Source organism: Lutjanus erythropterus, chromosome 16 (genome assembly GCF_056507025.1).
Source record: "Lutjanus erythropterus isolate fLutEry1 chromosome 16, fLutEry1.hap2, whole genome shotgun sequence".
NCBI classification, from domain to species: domain Eukaryota; kingdom Metazoa; phylum Chordata; class Actinopteri; order Lutjaniformes; family Lutjanidae; genus Lutjanus; species Lutjanus erythropterus.
In genome coordinates, this window is record NC_139332.1 from 34,800,720 (window position 1) to 34,828,152 (window position 27,433).

Here is a 27,433-nt window from a genome sequence, read left to right on the forward strand (position 1 = left end):
ATCTTTCATGAGCAGACATTTGAAGATCCTGAATTGGAAGGAAATCCAGTGTAAAGAAATCAAAACTGATGTTACGTGACACCTTTTGTATCACTTGGTTTAAAAGCTTGGCAGCAGCAATTTTGTCATGCCTTTGTCCTTTCATGACACTCAAGGTCACCTTACATCAGAAATGACAACAGCATTGATCACATATAAAAATCATACAATCAAAAAGGACAGTAGCAAAACATATAGAGCAGAAATAAATTAAAATCAGTAACTGTACTAGGTAAATGGGATTCCATCAAAGGAGTTGGAGCAAGTATGTTAGTTTAGAAAGTTTTTAAGGGCGGTTTTAAATTTTTCAACAGAGTCCAGTGTATGGATATGGTGGGGAAAAGAGTTCCAGAGTTTAGGTGCAGCGTGAGAGAAGGCCCTGGCACCCACTGTACTGAGGTTAACAGGTGGTATTATTAGTAGATCAGCAGATGAAGAGCGAAGTGGCTGAAGTGGAGCGCAGATGGGTAAGAGATCTGTGAGATAGACAGGTTACAGGTTATGAAGGGCTTTGAAGGTTAGCAGAAGGATATTGAAGTTGATGCGTTGTGATACAGGCAGCCAGTGTAACTGAATAAGCAGAGGAGTGACATGTTCAGTGGATTTTGTGCAGGTAATGATCTGTGCTGCAGAGTTTTGGATGAGTTGAGGTCGGTGGATGAGTTTATTAGGGTTACCAGTTAGGATTGCGTTGCAGTAGTCCATGCGTGAGGTGACCAGGACATTGACAAGGATGTCAGCAAAGTGCTGTGTTAAGGCAGGGCGTAGTCTGGAGATGTTTCATAGATGGAAAAAGGCAGTCTGTGATACATTGTTTATATGACTGGAGAAGGAGAGGGTACTGTCCATGATAACACCAAGACTCTTGACTTGTGTGGAGATGGGTATGGGGGCATCAGCTATTGAAAGAGAGTGGATATGTAGAGCTGTGTGTCATCAGCGTAGGAATGAAAATGAATACCATAATGCCAGAAGATATTGCGAAGAGGGAGGAGGTTGATGATGAACATGAGGGGCCCCAATACTGAACCTCGTGGAACTCCGTCATGGACTGTTGTGCTTTCTGATTTATAGTTCTGAATTTGTACAAATTGTGATCTGTCAGAAAGGTAGGATGTAAACCATTTGAACACAGAGCCCTTGATTCCAATACTGGCAAGACGGTCCATGAGGAGTTGATGGGATATTGTATCAAAGGCAGCAGTGAGGTCTAGGAGGATGAGGAGAGAGAGCTGACCAGAATCAGCTGCCAGGAGGAGGTTGTTGGTAATCTTGACCAGGGCAGTTTCTGTGCTGTGTTTAGTGTGGAAGCCTGATTGGAACTGTTCACATAGGTTATTGTTTTCAAGGTAACTTTGAAGTTGGAGTGCAACTACTTTCTCAATGATTTGGGAGGTGAATGGAAGATTAGATATGGGCCAGCAGTTGTTCTGATCTGTAGAGTCAAGTCCAGGTTTTTTCCGTGTTGGTTTGATTAAGGCAGCTTTCAGTGAGGGAGGAACTGTACCAGTGGACAAAGAGGAGATGATGATGGAGGTTATCAGAGGGATGATTGAGGGCAGACATGCTTTAACAAGGGTTGTGGGCATTGGATCCAGTTGGCATGTGGAAGTATTGGACTGGGTTATGAGTCTAAAGATGTGATTTTCCGTTGGCAGCATGAACTCACATAGGGCAGTTGATGGGGGCAGTTCAGGGGCTCTTGCAGATGGCAGATCAGTGTGCTTCATGATACTGATCTGTGAAAAAAATGAGTTAATTGTGATCATTATGATGCAGAAATCAAAGATCAGGGCCAAAACTTTTCTAATCAACCGTCTCAGCTCAGCTGTTTTTGATCAGAACATGAGATTTTAATGGGATATAAATGGATGGTGAGAATTGAAGGGAAAAGTAATTTAATTTCCTCCCAGATTCTTTTTTGTCATTAAAATTGTTTTGTTACATGTACATTGTTTGTTTAAGCAACGATTTTCAATCTACTTAGGGTGTGTGTGCGTGTGTGTGTGTGTGTGTGTGTGTGTGTGTCCTCAGTGAAGTGTATCAGTCTCTGCAGTAGCTTCCAGCTGCAGCAGTCAGTTCAGTTTCTGTTCAGTCTGACTGAGGGAGGTTTTTGTACGACGGTTTTTCACTGTGTGAACACCCACTGACTGTTGATGTAGTGAAAACTCTGACAGTAGTAAACTGCAGCATCTTCAGTCTGGACTCCACTGATGGTCAGAGTGAAGTCAGAGTTTGATCCACTGCCTGTAAAACGATCTGGAATCCCTGATTCTTGAGTGCTAGCAACGTAAATGAGGAGTTTAGGAATTTCTCCATCTCTCTGTTGGTACCAGGATAATGCATGAGAGCTTGTGAACACTCCGCTCCAAACATAAACATCCTGACTGGTCCTACATGTGATGGAGACGGAGCGTCCCACAGCAGAGCTCACTGCTCCAGGCTGAGTCACTGTGATCTGACCTCTGGACTCTGAGGACACAGAGACAAAAACATAAAGCAGCGTCATGGTTTTGTGGGCTTCATTTCAGAGGGACGGATGTTGATAGAGGAGAGGAGTTTGATTCTCTGGACTTTACCTGTGAAGCAGCAGCAGAGGAGAGTCCAGATGAGGACGTAGATCAAAGTCATGTTTTTGATGAGGAGGATTTCTGTGTCTTCTGTTGTCATGAAGGACAGCTGTCAGTCATCCAGTCTTCAACTGTCAGGACTATAAACTCTCCCAGAGCACTGGAGCATGGTGCTGCTGATGCAAAGTCACTCTCTATGGAAATCTAAGATGACTGGTTTTTCCTAGGTGATGCTCGTCCCACCCCTCCAGTGAGGAGTCTGTGTAATCTGATCAATAAAAGTGTCATGCAGTTACTTTTTTCTCTTACAGATGAGGATGAAATTATTACCTAAATTTTTATTTTTTTTCAAGTATTTCCCAAGTGCTGTTAAACAGAACAAGGAATTTTTAACACAGCTTTTCCAAAAATGTAGTTTTAATTTTTGATCCTTAAATTATTTTAGTTTGCACACAGAAACAAAATTATTTCACAAAAACCAAAACCTACCAGGGTCAAAATTATTAACCCCCCTGATGGGAATAGTCAGTTGTGTATTCTTTTCGCTGAACAACAGCCTGCAGTCATTTGTTGTAGATTTCATCAAGTCTCAAGTCATTCGTCTTTGGTGAATCTCTGAAGCTCCTTCGATGGTCTTCTGGCATGGACCTTGGTCTTCAGTTCATCGCACAGATTTTCAATGGGATTAAAGTCAGGACTTTGCGCAGGCCAGTCAGTAACGTTCACTTTGGTCTTCTGAAGGTGGTTCTTCACCAGGAGCGACGTATGTTTTGGGTCGTTGTTGAAAGACAAAGAGACGACCCAGACCCAGTTTTTCTGCTGACCGCTTGAGGTTTTCTTTCAAAATCTACACATATCCTTCTTTCTTCATGATTCCTTCCACCTTGACCAGATTCCCAGTCCCAGATGCACTGAAGCATCCCCACAGCATAATACTCCCACCACCATGTTTCACTGTGGAGATGGTGTTCTTTGGGTTATACGCCTCTCTCTTCTTTCTCCAAATATAAGCAATGTCTCTGTGGCCAAACAGCTCTAGTTTGGTCTCATCTGCCCAAAGGACACGCTTCCAGTATGCATGATCTTTCTCCAGGTTGTCCTTAGCACACTTCAGTCTGGCTTGAAGGTGTTTTTCTTGATCTGCAACCTCTCAGTCCATTCCTGTGCAGGGTTCTAGTGACTGTCTTCTTTGAGACTACAATTCTCAACTTGGTTAAGTCCTTCACTAGTGTCTTGGCAGTTGTTCTGGGGTCTTTAGACACGTCTCTCACTAGTTTTTTTTTTTTTTTTTTTTTTTTCCAGTCTTTGAAATCTTTGTCGTCCTACCTGTGCCAGGCTTGTTCTGTACAGTGTGGCTCTCTTTGAATTTCTCGATGATACTTCTCACTTCAGTTCTTGACACTTGGAAATGCTGTGATAACTTTGTACATCCTTCTCCTGCTTTGTGAGCATCAACAATTCTTTTTCCCAAGTGTAAACTGATTTATTTTGTTTTTGGCATGATGCTTTATCGAGTGACAGCTCAAACCTTTGCTGAAGTTTTTATACTGTGTGTAAACTGGAAGATAACCCTCAGAATAAACTTACTTGATTTTACAAGCTTTGAGCATCACAAAGTTAAAGCACATCATTGCACAGCAGTGGTTTGTGCTATGGCTCAATGAAAAGGTCAGATCTTAAAGGGGCTGATAATATTGACCCTGGTATTTTTTTTAAATTACTCTGTTATTGTGTGCAAATAGAAATATATGCTTTCTAAAGAAAACTAATATGTTTATAAATGCTATGATAAAAACTCCTCACTCTGTTAAAAAAGAACTTGGGAAAATTTGGAAAAAAAACTTTAAATTTCATAGGGGGGCTAATAATTTTGTCCTCAACTATATTTAATATTTAAAAGTAGATGAACAGCAGTCATCTGAACAATCAGGTGTGTGTGTGTGTGTGTGTGTGTGTGTGTGTGTGTGTGTGTGTGTGTGTGTGTCCTCAGTGAAGTGTATCAGTCTCTGCAGTAGCTTCCAGCTGCAGCAGTCAGTTCAGTTTCTGTTCAGTCTGACTGAGGGAGGTTTTTGTACGACGGTTTTTCACTGTGTGAACACATACTGACTGTTGGGGTAGTGAAAACTCTGACAGTAGTAAACTGCTGCATCTTCAGTCTGGACTCCACTGATGGTCAGAGTGAAGTCAGAGTTTGATCCACTGCCTGTAAACCGATCTGGAATCCCTGATACTCGAGTGCTAGCAGCATAGATGAGCAATTTAGGTTTTTCTCCATCTCTCTGTTGGTACCAGGCTAAATGGTTCCCATTATAAACATTCTGACTGGTCCTACATGTGATGGAGACGGAGCGTCCCACAGCAGAGCTCACTGCTCCAGACTGAGTCACTGTATACTGACCTCTGGACTCTGAGGACACAGAGACAAAAACATAAAGCAGCGTCATGGTTTTGTGGGCTTCATTTCAGAGGGACGGATGTTGATAGAGGAGAGGAGTTTGATTCTCTGGACTTTACCTGTGAAGCAGCAGCAGAGGAGAGTCCAGATGAGGACGCAGATCAAAGTCATGTTTTTGATGAGGAGGATTTCTGTGTCTTCTGTTGTCATGAAGGACAGCTGTCAGTCATCCAGTCTTCAACTCTCAGGACTATAAACTCTCCCAGAGCACTGGAGCATGGTGCTGCTGATGCAAAGTCACTCTCTATGGAAAGTGAGTCATTTTGTTTATTTGAATACCATCTTTCATGAGCAGAAATCACAAAGTGCTTCACAATAAAGAAAAAGGAACAATAAGACTGTTGTGTGTTACAGACTTAAAATGCAGACATCCAGCTAAAAATGAGGCAAAACAAATTAAACAGAAGAAACAGATTATTCTTGAGATGCCTTTTAGACGAGTCCAAGTCCAATCAGAGAGAACTCCAAAGTTTAGGAGATTTTAAACACAGAGTCTCCTTTTGTTTTGAGCCTGAAGTGTGGAACAACCAACAAACTCTGATCAGAGAACCTCAGAACAGGGCAGCAGTAGCTCTTTAATGTAGGCAGGTTCTTGACCATTCAAGGCTCTAAACATGATCACAGGAAACTTAAATTGGATCACGAATTTGATGAAAATCCAGTGTAAAGAAATCAAAACTGGTGTTACATGACACCTTTAGACTTGGTTTAAAAGCTTGGTGGCAGAAATTTCGCCCACTTGTGAACGGTCAAAGAATGTTTTGTTAAGGCAGCACAAAAGGGAATTACAGTTGACAGCTTCCAATAAAGTTACAGTACATTAAATTAAGTATGTTAAGTCTATCTGGACATTGCATATTTATTATTGCTCATTTTCCTGCAGAGGGATACCTGCAGTGTCCTAGTTTGGAGTGTAGGGCTACTGATCAATGTGTTAATAGAAGATAACTTTAAAATGATCAGATGTCTGTCTGAAAGCTGTTTGTACAATGCAAACAGCAGAGAACCCAGCATAGAACCTTGAGGTTATGTAAAATTATATATTGTGTTATTGAGGAAATATATACAGTTTTATTGGATGAGCTTTGATCATGATACTGATCTGTGAAAACAATGAGTTAACTGTGATCATTATGAGGCACAAATCAAAGATCAGGGACAAAACTTTTCTGATCAATCATCTCAACTCAGCTGTTTTTGATCAGAACATGAGATTATAATGTGTGTGTGTGTGTGTGTGTGTGTGTGTGTGTGTGTGTGTCCTCAGTGAAGTGTATCAGTCTCTGCAGTAGCTTCCAGCTGCAGCAGTCAGTTCAGTTTCTTTTCAGTCTGACTGAGGGAGGTTTTTGTACGACGGTTTTTCACTGTGTGAACACCCACTGACTGTTGATGATATGAAGACTCTGACAGTAGTAAACTGCTGCATCTTCAGTCTGGACTCCACTGATGGTCAAAGTGTAGTCAGTCCCAGAGCCTGTCCCACTGAAACGATGTGGAACCCCAGACTGATGTGATGAGGTACACCTGATGAGGAGTTTAGGAGATTCTCCAGGTTTCTGAAGGTACCATTGGAAGCAGTAACTTGTGCTTTGACTGACTTTACATCTGATAGAGACAGTCTGTCCTGGAACAACAGACTGAGATCCAGGAGACTGAGTCACGCTGATTTCTCCTGATGAACCTGGAAAACATGACAAAGAGGAGAAGGGTTATTGAGACAAATCCAGTTTGGAGAAAGATGATCAACATCCAAACAGAAGAGAATCATTTCTTTAACATGGAGAACAGATGGAAGAAGGTCAATGCTGCTTGTTTCAGTGTTTCTCCATCACAGCAGAACATCATTGTGGTGAACCTGGTTGCATCCTGAAGCAAAGTTTTCACAAGAGAGTCTCACCCTGAACAAGGAGCCCCAGGGTGGCCAGCAGTAGAATCAGTGACATCATCATTGTGCTGCCGGCGTGTCAGTGTCTCTGAAAGGCCTGGACAGACACTGATCAACACTGTCCTCTTAACGTCTGGGAGCAGAGAGGCAGGACACATATGCAAACACACAGAGTCAGTCAACTGTAGCTGTCCTCAACATATCATGATGTTTCCTCCTCACTGCTGACAACATTCATCTACATATTGACATATTTACATGGAGACGATGTTGAAATCTGGTGGCACTTTCTGAAATTTAAGGGATGTACAAGTTTTGTTTGGGCCAACTGTGATCATGAAGCTTTCTGATGCGTTGTCTTTTCCTTTAAATGGACATGTTTGAAACTGTTTTAATTTCATACGAAGTTGAGGTCAAAGGTCATCACCAAGACTTTTGTCATTAACAGTTACAACTTGGCTCCTCGAGATTATTTAGAACAGTCAGATAAAACAAAAAAACATGGGATTGTAAGAGGATATGAATGTAGAGTGACAAGCTGTGATGGAAAAAGTCATTTTGATTTCCAGGAAGATTTATTGTCATTGAACTTGTTTTAATTCATGTTTGTTGGTCATTAAAGTCCAGATGAAATGTCATTTTGAGAGCATCTATCTTCTGTATCCAGATGTATTTCTGAGTAAAACTGGATACACAGGTGGGAAATAAGTTTCATAATGTTTGGAGTAATTTGATTTGAGCATTGAAAAGTTAGCAGGTCAAAACCTGACATGCCATGATGTTACTAACTCTGTAACTAATGAATCTCTGCTCTGTGCCACAAAGACTTGAACATTAATTGATGGGTTGGTGTCATAATATTATTCTTTGAACTTTGTTGATTCAAGTCTGTGTAATCAAATGTTATATTTTGTTTTACAGGAAAAACATGATTGAATTTTCATATGAGAAAATAAAAGTGATTTTTCACTGTTGTTTGTTACACATTTTCAAATAGGTTCTCAGTATAAACAGGTATGTGAGCTAAAGTGGTTGAGAAGAAATTTGCCATTTCATCTCAACTTTAAAGCAACAGTGGTGAAATATTTGATCCTCTTCATAGAATTATTTCGTGTGTGTGTGTGTGTGTGTGTGTGTCCTCAGTGAAGTGTATCAGTCTCTGCAGTAGCTTCCAGCTGCAGCAGTCAGTTCAGTTTCTGTTCAGTCTGACTGAGGGAGGTTTTTGTACGACGGTTTTTCACTGTGTGAACACATTCTGACTGTTGATCCAGTGATAACTCTGACAGTAGTAAACTGCTGCATCTTCAGTCTGGACTCCACTGATGGTCAGAGTGAAGTCAGAGTTTGATCCACGTCCTGTAAAACGATCTGGAATCCCTGATACTCTCTGATTGGCGAGCTTGATGAGCAGTTTAGGAGATTCTCCATCTCTCTGTTGGTACCAGTGTAGATAGTTCCCATTATAAACATTCTGACTGATCCTACATGTGATGGAGACGGAGCGTCCCACAGCAGAGCTCACTGCTCCAGACTGAGTCACTGTGACCTGACCTCTGGACTCTGAGGACACAGAGACAAAAACATAAAGCAGCGTCATGGTTTTGTGGGCTTCATTTCAGAGGGACGGATGTTGATAGAGGAGAGGAGTTTGATTCTCTGGACTTTACCTGTGAAGCAGCAGCAGAGGAGAGTCCAGATGAGGACGCAGATCAAAGTCATGTTTTTGATGAGGAGGATTTCTGTGTCTTCTGTTGTCATGAAGGACAGCTGTCAGTCATCCAGTCTTCAACTCTCAGGACTATAAACTCTCCCAGAGCACTGGAGCATGGTGCTGCTGATGCAAAGTCACTCTCTATGGAAAGTAAGGAAGTTTGTTCATTTGAATATCATCTTTCATGAGCAGATGTCACATCATCAAAGTGCTTCACAATAACAGGTAATAAAGCAATTAAAAGACAGTGTTACTGACTCAAAGTGCAGACATCAAGCTACAAATTTGAGGCAAAATGAATTAAACAGAAGAGCTGCCTTTTAAAGATTCTCAAGTCCAATCAGAGAGAGCTCCAACATTTAGGAGTCCAGATCTGAGGACCTGAGATTCCTTCTGGCAGAACAGGGCTGCAGTAACAGATCATAAGAATCTGGAAGTGGATTTTGAACTGATGGGAATATAAAGAAAATAAAACTCATGTTACAAGACACCTTTTGTAAGAGTTGGTTTAAAATCCTGGTAGCGTCGATTTTAACCACTTGAGGTGGGATGGATGGATGGATGAGTCAATCAAATACAGGACTTTCACACAGGAGACTGGTCTTCGTGTCTGAAACCAAGTTCCATGACTTGCGGAAGTCATGTTACATACACTAACTTATGATTCGTAACGTTATATGAGGTATGTTAACTTCAACATCTATAATGATTGAAGCATTTTGAAAGACAATCACCCATTTCCCTCATATCACTGCAGTCTGCTCTTGATGAGGGTCCATATCTTGTACAAACTTTAATTGTACCTCAAGATTAAGGTTAGTTTTATATCTCTGAATAAATGTAAGAATATCACAAAAATGTATCGCTGTGATTATAAACAAAGAGCAGGATATCATCAGCATGAAGTGAAACCACACGACTGTGATCTGAGATTTTAACCGCAGGAATGTTTTCAATAACAAGCTCAATGAAAGAGATGACAACACACACACCTTCAGGGGTCTAGTGGAGTCCATGCCTTAATGGTCAGGGCTGTTTTGGCAGCAAAAGAGGGACCAACACAATATTAAGCAGGTGGTCAAAATGTCTGATCGGTGAATGTGAAACAGCATGGATCCAGTATGAGGCTGAGGTCAAAGGTCACGACTGAGACTTTTCTGACTAACTGTCCCAGGTTTGCTCCTCTAGATTAATTGAAGAGTCAGATCAAAACTCATAACAATCAGTTAAAATGAATAGGTGTGTGTGTGTGTGTGTGTGTGTGTGTGTGTGTGTGTGTATGTGTGTGTGTGTGTGTCCTCAGTGAAGTGCATCAGTCTCTGCAGTAGCTTCCAGCTGCAGCAGTCAGTTCAGTTTCTGTTCAGTCTGACTGAGGGAGGTTTTTGTACGACGGTTTTTCACTGTGTGAACACACGCTGACTGTTGGGGTAGTGAAAACTCTGACAGTAGTAAACTGCTGCATCTTCAGTCTGGACTCCACTGATGGTCAGAGTGAAGTCAGAGTTTGATCCACTGCCTGTAAAACGATCTGGAATCCCTGATACTCGAGTGCTAACATAGTAAATGAGCAGTTTAGGTTTTTCTCCATCTCTCTGTTGGTACCAGGATAAATAGTGGTTGCTGCTCCAAGTATAAACATCCTGACTGGTCCTACATGTGATGGAGACGGAGCGTCCCACAGCAGAGCTCACTGCTCCAGACTGAGTCACTGTATACTGACCTCTGGACTCTGAGGACACAGAGACAAAAACATAAAGCAGCGTCATGGTTTTGTGGGCTTCATTTCAGAGGGACGGATGTTGATAGAGGAGAGGAGTTTGATTCCCTGGACTTTACCTGTGAAGCAGCAGCAGAGGAGAGTCCAGATGAGGACGCAGATCAAAGTCATGTTTTTGATGAGGAGGATTTCTGTGTCTTCTGTTGTCATGAAGGACAGCTGTCAGTCATCCAGTCTTCAACTCTCAGGACTATAAACTCTCCCAGAGCACTGGAGCATGGTGCTGCTGATGCAAAGTCACTCTCTATGGAAATGCTCTGACTGACTCCAACAGGGACTTGGATTACTCTCAGGATGATGATTATGAAAATATCAGTCAGTTTACAGAAGAAACAAGCAGCACTTTGTGTCAAATCAGATATATACTAGAAGTATGTTCTTTATTAGACATTAAACAAATACAACTATACCCTGATTAGATACTGTACATCCAAAAACACACAAATAAGATCTATCAAGCTGTACTTTGTATAAAATTAGATGTAAACTAGAAATAATATAACCTTTATTAGACTTCCTCACAGGGTAATTTGGGACATATTACAATACAACTGTCCTGTAAAGGAAGGTGGAGGACTAGTTTGTCTGACTGTGATCATATAATACTGTAGACAGACAGTGTGATTTTGTTCAAAGAAGTTGGCATCGGTCTTCACTAATCTGCTGATTAGTTTTGAATAAAAAGCATATTTCAAGTTTTTGTCCAATTTGATATAAAGTACAGTTTGTGATGTCTTATTTGTGCAATGAAAATAAAGTGTGACCAGTTTTTCTTTAGAAATATTTTATTTTAATTTATTTTACTGAAAGAGGTATTCATATTACTTGATGTAATGTTAAACATTTCACACTAAACACAAACTAAAACATTTTACTTTGTTAATTAAAGATTACCCAGTGCAGTAAATGTGTACTTTTTTTTTTAAAGCTTTTTATCTTTAGTAACAAAACTTTCTGTTGCCATGGTTGAGCAGCGATGCTTGTCGGTTGCCATGGTTACCGAGCTCAGCGAGGGAAGTGAAACTTCTCAGACCAGTTTCATCCAGTCTGAGGAAGATCAACAGAACTAGAAGTCTCCTCTGCTGCAACCAACAGGATGGAGTTTAGTTCACCTCATATGAACTTTATTAATCTCTGTCTCTGCAGTGGGTCGAGTCGTCCCCACCCTGTTCCAGACCAGTGTTCCCAGTCCTGACCTGACTCACTGCGACTCTGCTGCTGGTTTTACTCTCATACTGCTCTCTGTCTCTTTCTGGTTCTCTCTTTCTCTTGACATGTTTCAATATTAACAAATTCTTTCTTGTGTCGATGGTTTCAACATTTTAAAACAATAAAGATTGTATCATTCAAATAGAGACATGTCTTTGGACTTCCTTTATTCAATATGTATTATTTATTAGGAAAATTATTCAGATTACAGCAGAAAAACCACAACAGTAACAGGCCCAGTTTTCCAAGTTTTGTTTTCTAACAGTTTAAAACTGTCAATATTTTTCTACTGTCATTCCAGTTTTATCTTTTATTTTTGGTAACTTTATGATTAGACCATCAGAAAACTGTCTGTTATAACTAAAGTCCACACTTGAATAAGATCCATGTATTTTGTTCTTGTTAATTTGTATCTAGGAATTAAACATAAAAAGCAGGGTATCATCTGCATAACATGATGAGATTTTCCATCAAGTAACATTAAATTCAGACAAAAAAAAAGACTTGACATGTCAGGAGACTGTAGAACAGTGTCTCTGTTGCTTTCTGCCAACAAAATCAACCAATTTCACTACTTGATATTATATTAAAATAGACCTGTGATTTTATTTCTTTATGAAAGTAAACAAATTATTTAATTTAGCAATCACTGAATATTCATTTCTAAAAGTATTGATTTATTTATTATGTGTTAAAATGTTCCTAAGAGTTTAGTGTTTGAGGAGCCAAACATGTACTACTGTTGTGACAAGAAAATTACATTTACAATAAAAAATAAAGTTGTAAGAAAAATGCAATTAAATATATATTTTACAGAAACACAAATGTTGTTTTATTGCTGAAAGGTTTGTTGTAATATTTTATTTCACCTAACTGTATTTTATCAAACCAATAGTGTTTTCATTCTGTGCAGCTGTTGAGTCACATCAGTTCCTCTTCAGATGAGGGAGGTTTTTGTACGACAGTTTTTCACTGTGTGAACACAAGCTGACTGTTGATTTCATGATAACTCTGACAGTAGTAAACTGCTGCATCTTCAGTCTGGACTCCACTGATGGTCAGAGTGAAGTCAGAGTTTGATCCACTGCCTGTAAAACGAGCTGGAATCCCTGATACTTGAATGCTAGCATAGTAAATGAGGAGTTTAGGAGTTTCTCCATCTCTCTGTTGGTACCAGGATAAGTAGCTCCCACCATAAACCCTCTGACTGGTCCTACATGTGATGGAGACGGAGCGTCCCACAGCAGAGCTCACTGCTCCAGACTGAGTCACTGTGACCTGACCTCTGGACTCTGAGGACACAGAGACAAAAACATAAAGCAGCGTCATGGTTTTGTGGGCTTCATTTCAGAGGGACGGATGTTGATAGAGGAGAGGAGTTTGATTCTCTGGACTTTACCTGTGAAGCAGCAGCAGAGGAGAGTCCAGATGAGGACGCAGATCAAAGTCATGTTTTTGATGAGGAGGATTTCTGTGTCTTCTGTTGTCATGAAGGACAGCTGTCAGTCATCCAGTCTTCAACTCTCAGGACTATAAACTCTCCCAGAGCACTGGAGCATGGTGCTGCTGATGCAAAGTCACTCTCTATGGAAATGCTCTGACTGACTCCAACAGGGTCATAAATTCACCACATGTGACATCTGAAAAATACATTTGAAATATTTTGATCCAGGATAAAAATAATAGAATAAATATATTTTAAGTAAAAAAAAACAACAGTAAATATGTCAGTTAATTGAGCATAGCAGATGAAGGAATTGTGTACTGCCCTTTTCTGTCACTCACTCTGATACAAATACCAATAACAATAATAAATTTAATAATAATAACTTTTTGAAAAAGTTAGGGGTATCACCGCCTCATCCGGTGGCTGCAGAGCAAAATCAGGGCACCGTTTTTGGGCTCCAGAATGGGACAGCAGGGTGAGTCAGGATCAAACAATTATTGTTTCAGTTGTAGTTGTGAAATTCAAGCTTTAATGCTGTTATGGTCATTTATGTATATTAATAATTCATGTTCTTTAAAAAGATTTCTTTCCCCTTTTTTCCTTGACTCATCGGACCAGCTTTGGATCGCCCAGAGTCACCATGAGGAAATTTCTCCTAAACATCAGACTCTGACCTTTCATCTTGTTAATCCCTGTGAAGTATCTCATGTGGCTATGGACTGATATTACAGACACATTACATGAGAATTTTGTAGTGTTTAAGCCTAACTCATGTTGTGGGGACATAATCTGTTTACATGCTCACATTTTGGGGACTCACCTTCCTTATGGGGACAAAACACAAGTCCACATAACATAAATCTTTAACTTTAGTGGCTGAAGACTTGGATCACGGTTAGGATGAATCTACTGGAAATCAATCCTCTGAAAATGTCCTCTGAAGTGATAAAAACACAACTGTGTGTGTGTGTGTGTGTGTGTGTGTGTGTGTGTGTGTGTCCTCAGTGAAGTGTATCAGTCTCTGCAGTAGCTTCCAGCTGCAGCAGTCAGTTCAGTTTCTGTTCAGTCTGACTGAGGGAGGTTTTTGTACGACGATTTTTCACTGTGTGAACACACGCTGACTGTTGGGGTAGTGAAAACTCTGACAGTAATAAACTGCTGCATCTTCAGTCTGGACTCCACTGATGGTCAGAGTGAAGTCAGAGTTTGATCCACTGCCTGTAAAACGAGCTGGAATCCCTGATACTCGAGTGGTCGCATCGTAAATGAGCCATTTCGGAGTTTCTCCATCTTTCTGTTGGTACCAGGCTAAACGGTTCCCAACATAAACATTCTGACTGGTCCTACATGTGATGGAGACGGAGCGTCCCACAGCAGAGCTCACTGCTCCAGACTGAGTCACTGTATATTGACCTCTGGACTCTGAGGACACAGAGACAAAAACATAAAGCAGCGTCATGGTTTTGTGGGCTTCATTTCAGAGGGACGGATGTTGATAGAGGAGAGGAGTTTGATTCTCTGGACTTTACCTGTGAAGCAGCAGCAGAGGAGAGTCCAGATGAGGACGCAGATCAAAGTCATGTTTTTGATGAGGAGGATTTCTGTGTCTTCTGTTGTCATGAAGGACAGCTGTCAGTCATCCAGTCTTCAACTCTCAGGACTATAAACTCTCCCAGAGCACTGGAGCATGGTGCTGCTGATGCAAAGTCACTCTCTATGGAAATGCTCTGACTGACTCCAACAGGGACTTGGATTACTCTCAGGATGATGTTTATCAATGGATCAATCACTTTATCAGTCTATTGATTAGAAATGTGTCAGTGCTCATTTTTATGTGACTTTGTTTGAGTTTGATGAACAAATTTTCATCCAGAATATTTTATGAATTCCACCTAATTCACTACGAGACCAACGTCACAGTGGGATAAAAAATACTGTTTTATTCATCATGATCAACAATAAACATGTTTATAATAATTATTTATATTTGTCAGGATTTATTGGTGAGTTTTTCTTTTCAATATTTTCTTTCATTTTTGTTGACTGTAAGAGAAACTGATATTGTTTGTAGATGTTTAACATTTAAATAGAAAAATGGTTCATTAAATAATGAATATTTGTGAACTGGTTTTTCACACTTTAACCAGTTATTACTCATCATAACTGGGTAAACTGGGGATGTTTTTGTTGAGTTTGTTTGTGTCAAAGTCAGAGAGCCGTGTCTCTCTACAGTCAGAGGTTTTTGTACGGCGGCTCAATGAGTTTGTATCACTGTGGTACACGTTCGGTGGAGGAACCAGACTGGATGTTGGAAGTAAGTCAAATTTTTACCATTTTCTATGATATTAGGGAGAACTCTTCTGTTTTTCTGCCTTTATATCCAGCATATCAGGAAAAATAGTTATTTCTCCTTATTTCTGTTGACATGTTGCAGCAATATTCTGCAGACAAGTTCAGTTCAGAAACAAAAATGTACAAATTGATTGCCATGGACACAAAATATAAAATATTTGGCAGAATGATAAAACATTTTTCAAACTTTAATAGTAAGACTTCATCCTGAGGGCTTTAGGTTTATTTCAGTCTGTCAAAGTCAGAGAGCCGTGTGTCTCTACAGTCAGAGGTTTTTGTACAGTGACTCATTTCTTTAAAAAGTAACGTATTCAATTCACATTTTAAATTTTTTCAGTCAGACAAATATACCTTTGTTGCATTTTTTGACATTTGTATTTTTGTGCCTTTACTGTGGAGACTAACTCAGAACAGTTTAACTAAAGATTTCTTTGCACATTACTTTTGTGCTTTAATTTAAACAACAATAAGATCAGTCTTAAATTTCTACATCAATAATCACTGTTATTAAATGAATTAAGATTGAATTATTCAAAGAAAATGAACAAACTGAAGACAAAGATGTTTTTAAAATGCACAAATTCTCTTAATTCTGTCAAATATTCATTGAAAATTTGAAAATCCTTCAACAGTTTTGTAATGATGATGACTGAAATGCAGGATGAACACTAGATTTCAGTGTTGTTCATGATTCAATTAATACTTTATAATTAAGTATAGTTCAGGTTTTGACTAATTTTGAATTCAAAGTTTTGTATATTTTCTTGTCAGTGTAGTTTGATATATTTCATCTCATTCTGTATGATGATTCTCTCTGTGCTGATATGCATGAGAGGCTTCTTAAAGGGAAGTGAAACAATGTGTGAGTGAGTGACTGGTGGAGCAGAAAAAACATCTGACAGAAACTCCTTAAAGGAGAAAATCAACTCTCACACAGTAAAGGTGTCCAAGTGTCTGCTGGTTGATTGACAGCTGTGTGGTCCCCGTCCTCTAAGCTGATTGGTGTCTCCTAGGTGATGCTCGTCCCACCCTGACGGTGCTGCCCCCCTCCAGTGAGGAGCTGCAGCAGGGGAAGGCCACGCTCATGTGTCTGGCCAACAAGGGCTTCCCCTCAGACTGGAGTCTGTCCTGGAAGGTGGACGGCAGCAGCAGCATCAGCTGGGAGGAGAGCAGGAGCCGCGTTGTGCTGGAGAAGGACGGCCGCTACAGCTGGAGCAGCACCCTGAGGCTCCCTGCAGACCAGTGGAGGAAGGTGGGCTCTGTGACCTGTGAGGCCACCCAGGGCTCCCAGACTCCACTCTCAGAGACACTGAGGAGAGACCAGTGTTCCCAGTCCTGACCTGACTCACTGGGACTCTGCTGCTGGTTTTACTCTCATACTGCTCTCTGTCTGCTCTCTGTAACTCTCTCTCTCTCTGTTGATCTCTTTCTTTCCTTCACTAACTCTCTAAATACATGTTTCATTGATAAAGATTTTCTTTGCTTTTTGTAATTTTAAGAATTCAAAATAATAAAATCCACTTCATTGAATCAGTTGTTTTCATCTTTGTTATAGTAAAAGTAAGAGATGTGTCTGTCTTAATAGTTCTGTTTAATCCAGAATTTGTGTCATGGATTATTTGTAAGATCTGATCAATAACTACAAGAAGAGAAGATGACAATCTTATGATCTATAATAGGATGTCATCAGCATACAAGATTATTTTTTCTTGGGGTGAATGAACAGATGTCTGAGATGAAGATGGATTTTCTGGTGAACACAGTCAGAGTTTTAGTCATGAAAAGAAAGAACAGTGAAGTAAACATATATCTTTGTTTAGTGAATTTTTCATAATGAATTTATATTGAAATATTTGTTTGCATTTGTTTTCAATCAGCCAGTAGAACTTTATTTTTCTGTCAGAGCCTTTTTATTCAGCAGCTCAGCAACCAGATCAAAGATATACACACAGTACACAGGAAGGAAGAAAAACACTGATAATAACAACTAAAACATACCAACATTATAAGATTAAAAATGTTTATGTTTACTGATAATAAATATGCGAATAAATAAATGAACAGTTGAAAAAAAAAGTACACAAGGTAATGAAAACAAAACAACATGACACTTGTAAGACAGAGGGTGTCAGATATGGTCCTGTTCTGAACCCTGAAGGAGAGACAGCAGTGTCCCCTGACATATGACAAGGTACAGACCGTCCTCAAACCTTCTGCAGCTGTCAGTGTCAATGCTAAACAGTTACAGGGATAAGACACACCGCTGAGGTCAGTCAGTGCATATTTCTACAGTTTCAGATAAACAGCCAGTCACTGCGTGTTGGTCAAAGAAAAGTCAGCAAACTAAAGCGAGACATGGACCATAGACTCCTCCAGATGTTTGTAGACGGTCCTTAAGATGAAGAGCTTGGTTACATAGAACAAACTGCACCATCAAGCTTTATAAAGTGCATCATCAAATTCACTATTCAGTATAAATATACTAAGAACTTTCAGCAGTAATAAAAGTGACTAAAAACAATATCAGTGTAGCTTCAGTGTCTAATCCAGGTAATGTCAGGTTATTGTTAGGTAGTGTTCATGAGTCTAACTGCTTGATGACAGAAAGAGTCACAGAGCCTGTTGGTCCTGGTTCTGAGGCTGTGATAACGCCTGCAACAAGGCAGCAGCTGAAAAAGTCCATTATTGGGGTGTCTGGGCTCCTTGATGATTCTGTGGGCCTTTTAAATGAAGTGACGTCTGTAAATGTCCTGTATACAGGGAAGATCACAGACACTGATCTTTTCAACTGTCCTTCAACCCTTTGTGTTGCTCTGTGGCTGTGAGAGGCCTGTACGCCTGAAGGTGTTTAGGATTAGTTATCTTTGGAACTGGTATTTGGAAACAATGCTGAAAGACACTGACAAACTGTGCTGCATACAGACTTGACTGTGTGTATCATGGACATCTATTAGTTCTGTTTATGCTTCTGTCTGGAGTTCAGTTGGAGGAAATGTTCCACACATGTACAGCAGGTTGACGTCTGCACTGTGTGGACAAGTGAGGACATTTGTGATCAACCTCTGATAACGACATAAACATCACAGGGAGCGAGGTGTGTGTGTGTGTGTGTGTGTGTGTGTGTGTGTGTGTGTGTGTGTGTGTGTGTGTGTATGTGTGTGTGTGTGTCCTCAGTGAAGTGTATCAGTCTCTGCAGTAGCTTCCAGCTGCAGCAGTCAGTTCAGTTTCTGTTCAGTCTGACTGAGGGAGGTTTTTGTACGACGGTTTTTCACTGTGTGAACACATCCTGACTGTTGGGGTAGTGAAAACTCTGACAGTAGTAAACTGCTGCATCTTCAGTCTGGACTCCACTGATGGTCAGAGTGAAGTCAGAGTTTGATCCACTGCCTGTAAAACGAGCTGGAATCCCTGATACTCGAGTGCTAGCATAGTAAATGAGGAGTTTAGGTTTTTCTCCATCTCTCTGTTGGTACCAGGCTAAATAGTTCCCATTATAAACATTCTGACTGGTCCTACATGTGATGGAGACGGAGCGTCCCACAGCAGAGCTCACTGCTCCAGACTGAGTCACTGTATACTGACCTCTGGACTCTGAGGACACAGAGACAAAAACATAAAGCAGCGTCATGGTTTTGTGGGCTTCATTTCAGAGGGACGGATGTTGATAGAGGAGAGGAGTTTGATTCTCTGGACTTTACCTGTGAAGCAGCAGCAGAGGAGAGTCCAGATGAGGACGCAGATCAAAGTCATGTTTTTGATGAGGAGGATTTCTGTGTCTTCTGTTGTCATGAAGGACAGCTGTCAGTCATCCAGTCTTCAACTCTCAGGACTATAAACTCTCCCAGAGCACTGGAGCATGGTGCTGCTGATGCAAAGTCACTCTCTATGGAAAGTCAGTCAGTTTGTTCATTTGAATATCAACTTTCATGGGCAGAAATCGCAAAGTGCTTCACAATAACAGACAAATAAAAAAAATAAAAGACAGTGTAACAGACTGAAATTGCAGACATCAAGCAAGAAAAAGGTAAAACAAATTAAACAAAAGAAACAAATGGTTCTTGAGCTGTCCTTTAAAAGTGTCCAAGTTCAATCAGAGAGAACTTCAAAGTTTAGGATCTATAACCTCAAACACAGAGTCTCCTTTTTTCTCGAGCCTGACACGTGGAAAAATCAACAAACCCTGTTCAGTGGATCTCAGATTCCTTCTGCTAGAACAGGGCTGCAGTAACAGACGATAAGAATCTTGAAGTGGATTTTGAATTTGAGGGGATTGTAAACAAAATAAAATTCATGTTACATGTCACTTTTTTAAGACTTGGTTTAAAGGTGTGGTCACCAATTTTGACCACTTGAGGTGGGGTGGATGGATGGATGATCAAATACAGGACTTTCACTGGTCTTCATGTCCTGTGTGAAACCAAGTTGCATTACTTGCACAAGTTATGTTACATACATACAACTTATGATACATCACGTTACATGAGGTATGTTGACTTCAGCAATGTAGAGTTACTTATTTTAATCGAACCACGATCTTTTCCTGAACCTAACCAAGTAGTTTTTGTGCCTTTATTTTGAAAGTCTACCAAGAAGTTGCATATTTACTCTTGCTAATTTTACTGCAGAGGGATATCTGTAATGTCATAGTTTGAAGCGTAGGGCCACTTATTAATGTGTTATTAGGAGATACCTTTAAAATGACTTAATGTCTCCCTGAAAGGAGGCATATAAAATGCAAACAGCAGTGGACCCACTACAGAACCTTGTGGAACACCACAAGACAGAGATTCAGTTGGTGTGACACAGTTTTGAACAGAGAAAATCCTGTGAAGAGGAGAACACAGCTGATCCACAAATACCTACACACTGCCTGAGCCCTTCAGTCAAGCAGCACTGAGATCTAACAGAACCAAAACAGAACATCCTCCTGTATTATCATACACTAACAGATCATCTGAGACTCTGAGAAGAACCGTTTCTGTTCAGTGCAACTGACGAAAACCACTTTTTCTAAAATCTTAGCTATAAAAGGTAACTTAGAACTTGGCCTGTAGTTCTGGAGCACAGAAGGGTCAGAATTTGTTTATTGAGAAGTGGTTGAAACAGCAGCTCGCTCAAAATCAGCTGAGACGTGACCAGATATCAGTGAGTTATTGAATACAGAGAACACACAAGGACCAATGGAACCAAGAGATTTTTCGAAACAAAGAAAAGTGTCCAATATCAAGGTCACAGGACTAAATTTATTATATTATTAACCAGATAACTGAGCTGTCGTCATGACAACATTACTTAATTAACTGAAAAAGAAGCTGTTAAGGCCAGGTTGATGATAAATTAAAATACCATGAAAGGAATTTGTATGTTCCCCTTTAATCATGTATAACCAATGCCTCATTCCATAATTATCTTTACTTCAACTAAACTTAAATCAAATGAATGTAAGAATATAGTGAAGTGCATTTTCTATTTGTTAGGGGTAATTTTATCATAAATATCTGCATTCTTTAAACTCTACACACAACATGATAATGTCTGCAGAGATTTGACAACACAGGTGGAATTAAAATGGACCAGATGAATGAAGGTCATGCTGAGGTGGACTTACTAATTATAGTTTTATCATGTAGATCATTTATGTTGTTTGTCTTTTTTAAATTCCAGCTGATATTGAGTTTTATAATGGGACACAACTGTGACCCTGTATGAGACTGAGATCAAAGACCAGGACCAAGACTTTTCTCATCAACTGTCTCAGGTTGTCTGTTTCTGATCAGAACATGAGATTATAATGGGATATAAATTGATAGAGAGAAAGTTATTTAATTTGCTCTGACACTGCTTTGTTTTGATACATTTTCACTGTCTGTTAACGATGTGAGATGTTCAATCCACTTTGTGTGTGTGTGTGTGTGTGTGTGTGTGTGTGTGTGTGTGTGTGTGTGTGTCCTCAGTGAAGTGTATCAGTCTCTGCAGTAGCTTCCAGCTGCAGCAGTCAGTTCAGTTTCTGTTCAGTCTGACTGAGGGACGTTTTTGTACGACGGTTTTTCACTGTGTGGCCACCCACTGACTGTTGGGGTAGTGCCAGCTGTGACAGTAGTAAACTGCTGCATCCTCAGTCTGGACTCCACTGATGGTCAGAGTGAAGTCAGAGTTTGATCCACTGCCTGTAAAACGATCTGGAATTCCTGATACTCGAGTGCTAGCATAGTAAATGAGCAGTTTAGGAGATTCTCCATCTCTCTGCTGGTGCCAGTATAGATAGTTCCCATCATAAACATCCTGACTGGTCCTACATGTGATGGAGACGGAGCCTCCCACAGCAGAGCTCACTGCTCCAGGCTGAGTCACTGTGATCTGACCTCTGGACTCTGAGGACACAGAGACAAAAACATAAAGCAGCGTCATGGTTTTGTGGGCTTCATTTCAGAGGGACGGATGTTGATAGAGGAGAGGAGTTTGATTCTCTGGACTTTACCTGTGAAGCAGCAGCAGAGGAGAGTCCAGATGAGGACGCAGATCAAAGTCATGTTTTTGATGAGGAGGATTTCTGTGTCTTCTGTTGTCATGAAGGACAGCTGTCAGTCATCCAGTCTTCAACTCTCAGGACTATAAACTCTCCCAGAGCACTGGAGCATGGTGCTGCTGATGCAAAGTCACCCTCTATGGAAAGTAAGGAAGTTTGTTTATTTGAATATCAACTTTCATGAGCAGAAATTTGAAGATCCTGAATTCGAAGGAAATCCAGTGTAAACAAATCAAAACTGGTGTTACGTGACACCTTTTGTATCACTTGGTTTAAAAGCTTGGCAGCAGCAATTTTGTCATGCCTTTTGCCTTTCATGACACTCAAGGTCACCTTACATCAGAAATGACAACAAAACATATAGAGCAGAAATAAATTAAAATCAGTAACTGTACGAGGTAAATGAGATTCCATCAAAGGAGTTAGAGCACATATGTTAGTTTAGAAAGTTTTTAAGGGCGGTTTTAAATTTAAGAGTCCAGTGTATGGATATGGTGGGGAAGAGAGTTCCAGAGATTAGGTGCAGCGTGAGAGAAGGCCCTGGCACCCACTGTACTGAGGTTAACAGGTGGTATTATTAGTAGATCAGCAGATGAAGACCGAAGTGGCCGAGGTGGAGCGTAGATGGGTAAGAGATCTGTGAGATAGACAGGTGACAGGTTATGAAGGGCTTTGAAGGTTAGCAGAAGGATATTGAAGTTGATGCGTTGTGATACAGGGAGCCAGTGTAACTGAATAAGCAGAGGAGTTACATGTTCAGTGGATTTTGTGCAGGTAATGATCTGTGCTGCAGAGTTTTAGATTAGTTGAAGTCGGTGGATGAGTTTATTAGGGATACCAGTTAGGATTGCGTTGCAGTAGTCCATGCGTGAGGTGACCAGGACATTGACAAGGATGTCAGTAGAGTGCTGTGTTAAGGCAGGGCGTAGTCTGGAGATGTTTCATAGATGGAAAAAGGCAGTCTGTGATACATTGTTTATATGGCTGGAGAAGGAGAGGGTACTGTCCATGATAACACCAAGACTCTTGACTTGTGTGGAGATGGGTATGGGGGCATCAGCTATTGAAAGAGAGTGGATGCGTAGAGCTGTGTGTCATCAGCGTAGGAATGAAAATGAATACCATAATGCCGGAAGATATTGCCAAGAGGGAGGAGGTCGATGATTAACAGGAGGGGCCCCAATACTGAACCTTGTGGAACTCCGTCATGGACTGTGGTGCTTTCTAAATTATAGTTCTGAATTTGTACAAACTGTGATCTGTCAGAAAGGTAGGATGTAAACCATTTGAACACAGAGCCCTTGATTCCAATACTGGCAAGACGGTCCATGAGGAGTTGATGGGATATTGTATCAAAGGCAGCAGTGAGGTCTAGGAGGATGAGGAGAGAGAGCTGACCAGAATCAGCTGCCAGGAGGAGGTTGTTGGTGATCTTGACCAGGGCAGTTTCTGTGCTGTGTTTAGTGTGGAAGCCTGATTGGAACTGTTCACAGAGGTGATTGTTTTCAAGGTAGCTTTGAAGTTGGAGTGCAACTACTTTCTCAATGATTTTGGAGATGAATGGAAGATTAGATATGGGCCAGCAGTTTTTCTGATCTGTAGAGTCAAGTCCAGGTTTTTTCAGTGTTGGTTTGATTAAGGCAGCTTTCAGTGAGGGAGGAACTGTACCAGTGGACAAAGAGGAGATGATGATGGAGGTTATCAGAGGGATGATGGAGGGCAGACATGCTTTAACAAGGGTTGTGGGCATTGGATCCAGTTGGCATGTGGAAGTATTGGACTGGGTTATGAGTCAAAAGATGTGATTTTCCGTTGGCAGCATGAACTCACATAGGGCAGTTGATGGGGGCAGTTCAGGGGCTCTTGCAGATGGCAGATCAGTGTGCTTCATGATACTGATCTGTGAAAAAAATGAGTTAATTGTGATCATTATGAGGGAGAAATCAAAGATCAGGGCCAAAACTTTTCTAATCAACCGTCTCAGCTCAGCTTTTTTTGATCAGAACATGAGATTATAATGGGATATAAATGGATGGTGAGAATTGAAGGGAAAAGTAATTTAATTTCCTCCCAGATTGTCATTAAAATTTTGTTACATGTGCATTGTTTGAACATTTCTTCATTGTTGTTTAAACAATCAACTTCGTATGTGTGTGTGTGTGTGTGTGTGTGTGTGTGTGTGTGTGTATGTGTCCTCAGTGAAGTGTATCAGTCTCTGCAGTAGCTTCCAGCTGCAGCAGTCAGTTCAGTTTCTGTTCAGTCTGACTGAGGGAGGTTTTTGTACGACGGTTTTTCACTGTGTGAACACATTCTGACTGTTGATGCTATGAAGACTCTGACAGTAGTAAACTGCTGCATCTTCAGTCTGGACTCCACTGATGGTCAGAGTGAAGTCAGAGTTTGATCCACTGCCTGTAAAACGAGCTGGAATCCCTGATTCTCGAGTGCTAGCATAGTAAATGAGCATTTTAGGAGTTTCTCCATCTCTCTGCTGGTACCAGGCTAAAAAGTGGGTGCTGCCTGAAGCATAAACATTCTGACTGGTCCTACATGTGATGGAGACGGAGCGTCCCACAGCAGAGCTCACTGCTCCAGACTGAGTCACTGTGACCTGACCTCTGGACTCTGAGGACACAGAGACAAAAACATAAAGCAGCGTCATGGTTTTGTGGGCTTCATTTCAGAGGGACGGATGTTGATAGAGGAGAGGAGTTTGATTCTCTGGACTTTACCTGTGAAGCAGCAGCAGAGGAGAGTCCAGATGAGGACGCAGATCAAAGTCATGTTTTTGACGAGGAGGATTTCTGTGTCTTCTGTTGTCATGAAGGACAGCTGTCAGTCATCCAGTCTTCAACTCTCAGGACTATAAACTCTCCCAGAGCACTGGAGCATGGTGCTGCTGATGCAAAGTCACTCTCTATGGAAAGTGAGTCATTTTCTTTATTTGAATACCATCTTTCATGAGCAGAAATCACAAAGTGCTTCACAATAAAGAAAAAGGAACAATAAGACTGTTGTGTGTTACAGACTTAAAATGCAGACATCCAGCTAAAAATGAGGCAAAACAAATTAAACAGAAGAAACAGATTATTCTTGAGATGCCTTTTAGACGAGTCCAAGTCCAATCAGAGAGAACTCCAAAGTTTAGGAGATTTTAAACACAGAGTCTCCTCTTATCTTGATCCTGATGTGTGGAACAACCAACAAACTCTGATCAGAGAACCTCAGAACAGGGCAGCAGTAGCTCTTTAATGAAGGCAGGTACCTGACCATTCAAGGCTCTAAACATGATCACAGGAATCTTAAATTGGATCCTGAATTTGAAGAGAATCCAGTGTAAAGAAATCAAAACTGGTGTTACATGACACCTTTTGTATCACTTGGTTTAAAAGCCTGGCAGCAGCAATTTTGTCTACTTGTAAATGGTGAAAAGTTGCCTTGTTAAGGCAGCAGAAAAGGGATTACAGTCAAAAAGACGGGAGGAAATAAAGACATGAATAAAGATTTCTATCTCAAATAGAGACACAATGGATCTGAAGTTAGAAAATGTGAGGTTGTGGAAACAGGAGTGAAACAAATAATTTACCTGCTGGTCAACACTCAAAGCCTGTCTCACTGAAACACAAAGATTATGGAGGGTAAGTTAAACCAGTTTTGTTGAGCAGACAGTTTGAGAAAAGATTGAGTCTTAAACAGTGTACAGACTTGAATATCTTCTGCATAACAATGATAGGAGCAGCCTGTCCTTGTTCCTGTCCAACACTTTGAATACAGTAGCTTGGTCAGTTCCTTTATGCTTAAAATTGTACCATAATGTCTTGAGACACACCTCTAGTGTTGTGTTTTGATGTGCTGTCTAAGTCTGGTGACTGAGTATAAAGAGTAAGAAAGTCTGTGTGTGTTGTAGGTGGGTGGATGGATGGTCAATCAAACACAGGACTTTTTACACACAAGAAACAAGTGTTCATGTCCTGTGTGAAACCAAATTACTTAACTTATGTTAGTTATGATAAAATATTTTCTGTTCTATCCTATTCTATTAATTTCCAATGAGGTTACAGTACATACAGTACATACAATGTAGAGTTACTTATTTTAACTAGAACATGATCTTTTCCTGAACCAAACCAAGTAGATTCTGTGCCTTTACTTTGAAAGTCTATCTGGACAGTACATAGTTATTATTGCTCATTTTCCTGCAGAGGGATACCTGCAGTGTCATAGTTTGGAGTGTAGGGCTACTGATCAATGTGTTAATAGAAGATAACTTTAAAATGATCAGATGTCTGTCTGAAAGCTGTTTGTACAATGCAAACAGCAGTGAACCCAGCATAGAACCTTGAGGTTATGTAAAATTATATATTGTGTTATTGAGGAAATATATACAGTTTTATTGGATGACCTTTGATCATGATACTGATCTGTGAAAACAATGAGTTAACTGTGATCATTATGAGGCAGAAATCAAAGATGAGGGACAAAACTTTTCTGATCAACCATTTCAACTCAGCTGTTTTTGATCAGAACATGAGATTATAATGTGTGTGTGTGTGTGTGTGTGTGTGTCCTCAGTGAAGTGTATCAGTCTCTGCAGTAGCTTCCAGCTGCAGCAGTCAGTTCAGTTTCTGTTCAGTCTGACTGAGGGAGGTTTTTGTACGACGGTTTTTCACTGTGTGAACACATACTGACTGTTGATGTAGTGAAAACTCTGACAGTAGTAAACTGCTGCATCTTCAGTCTGGACTCCACTGATGGTCAGAGTGAAGTCAGAGTTTGATCCACTGCCTGTAAAACGAGCTGGAATCCCTGATACTCGTTGATTAGCAAGCTTAATAAGCAGTTTTGCACTTTCTCCATCTCTCTGTTGGTACCAGGCTAAATAGTGGTTGTTGTTATAAACATAAACATCCTGACTGGTCCTACATGTGATGGAGACGGAGCGTCCCACAGCAGAGCTCACTGCTCCAGGCTGAGTCACTGTGACCTGACCTCTGGACTCTGAGGACACAGAGACAAAAACATAAAGCAGCGTCATGGTTTTGTGGGCTTCATTTCAGAGGGACGGATGTTGATAGAGGAGAGGAGTTTGATTCTCTGGACTTTACCTGTGAAGCAGCAGCAGAGGAGAGTCCAGATGAGGACGCAGATCAAAGTCATGTTTTTGATGAGGAGGATTTCTGTGTCTTCTGTTGTCATGAAGGACAGCTGTCAGTCATCCAGTCTTCAACTCTCAGGACTATAAACTCTCCCAGAGCACTGGAGCATGGTGCTGCTGATGCAAAGTCACTCTCTATGGAAAGTAAGGAAGTTTGTTCATTTGAATATCACCTTTTATGAGCAGAAATCACAAAGTGCTTCACAATAACGGGTAACAAGAAATTAAAACAGAGTGTAACAGACTTCAAATATAAACATCAAGCTAAAAATATATCTTAAAAAAATAAAAATAAAAGATGTTTTAT

General features: G+C 40.5%; 1 pseudogene; it reads left to right on the forward strand.

Annotated features, from left to right (window-relative positions):
- Positions 1 to 16,464: 16,464 nt before the first annotated feature.
- LOC146313495 (Ig kappa-b4 chain C region pseudogene) lies at positions 16,465 to 16,958 on the forward strand (annotated as a pseudogene).
- The last annotated feature ends 10,475 nt before the right edge of the window (positions 16,959 to 27,433 follow it).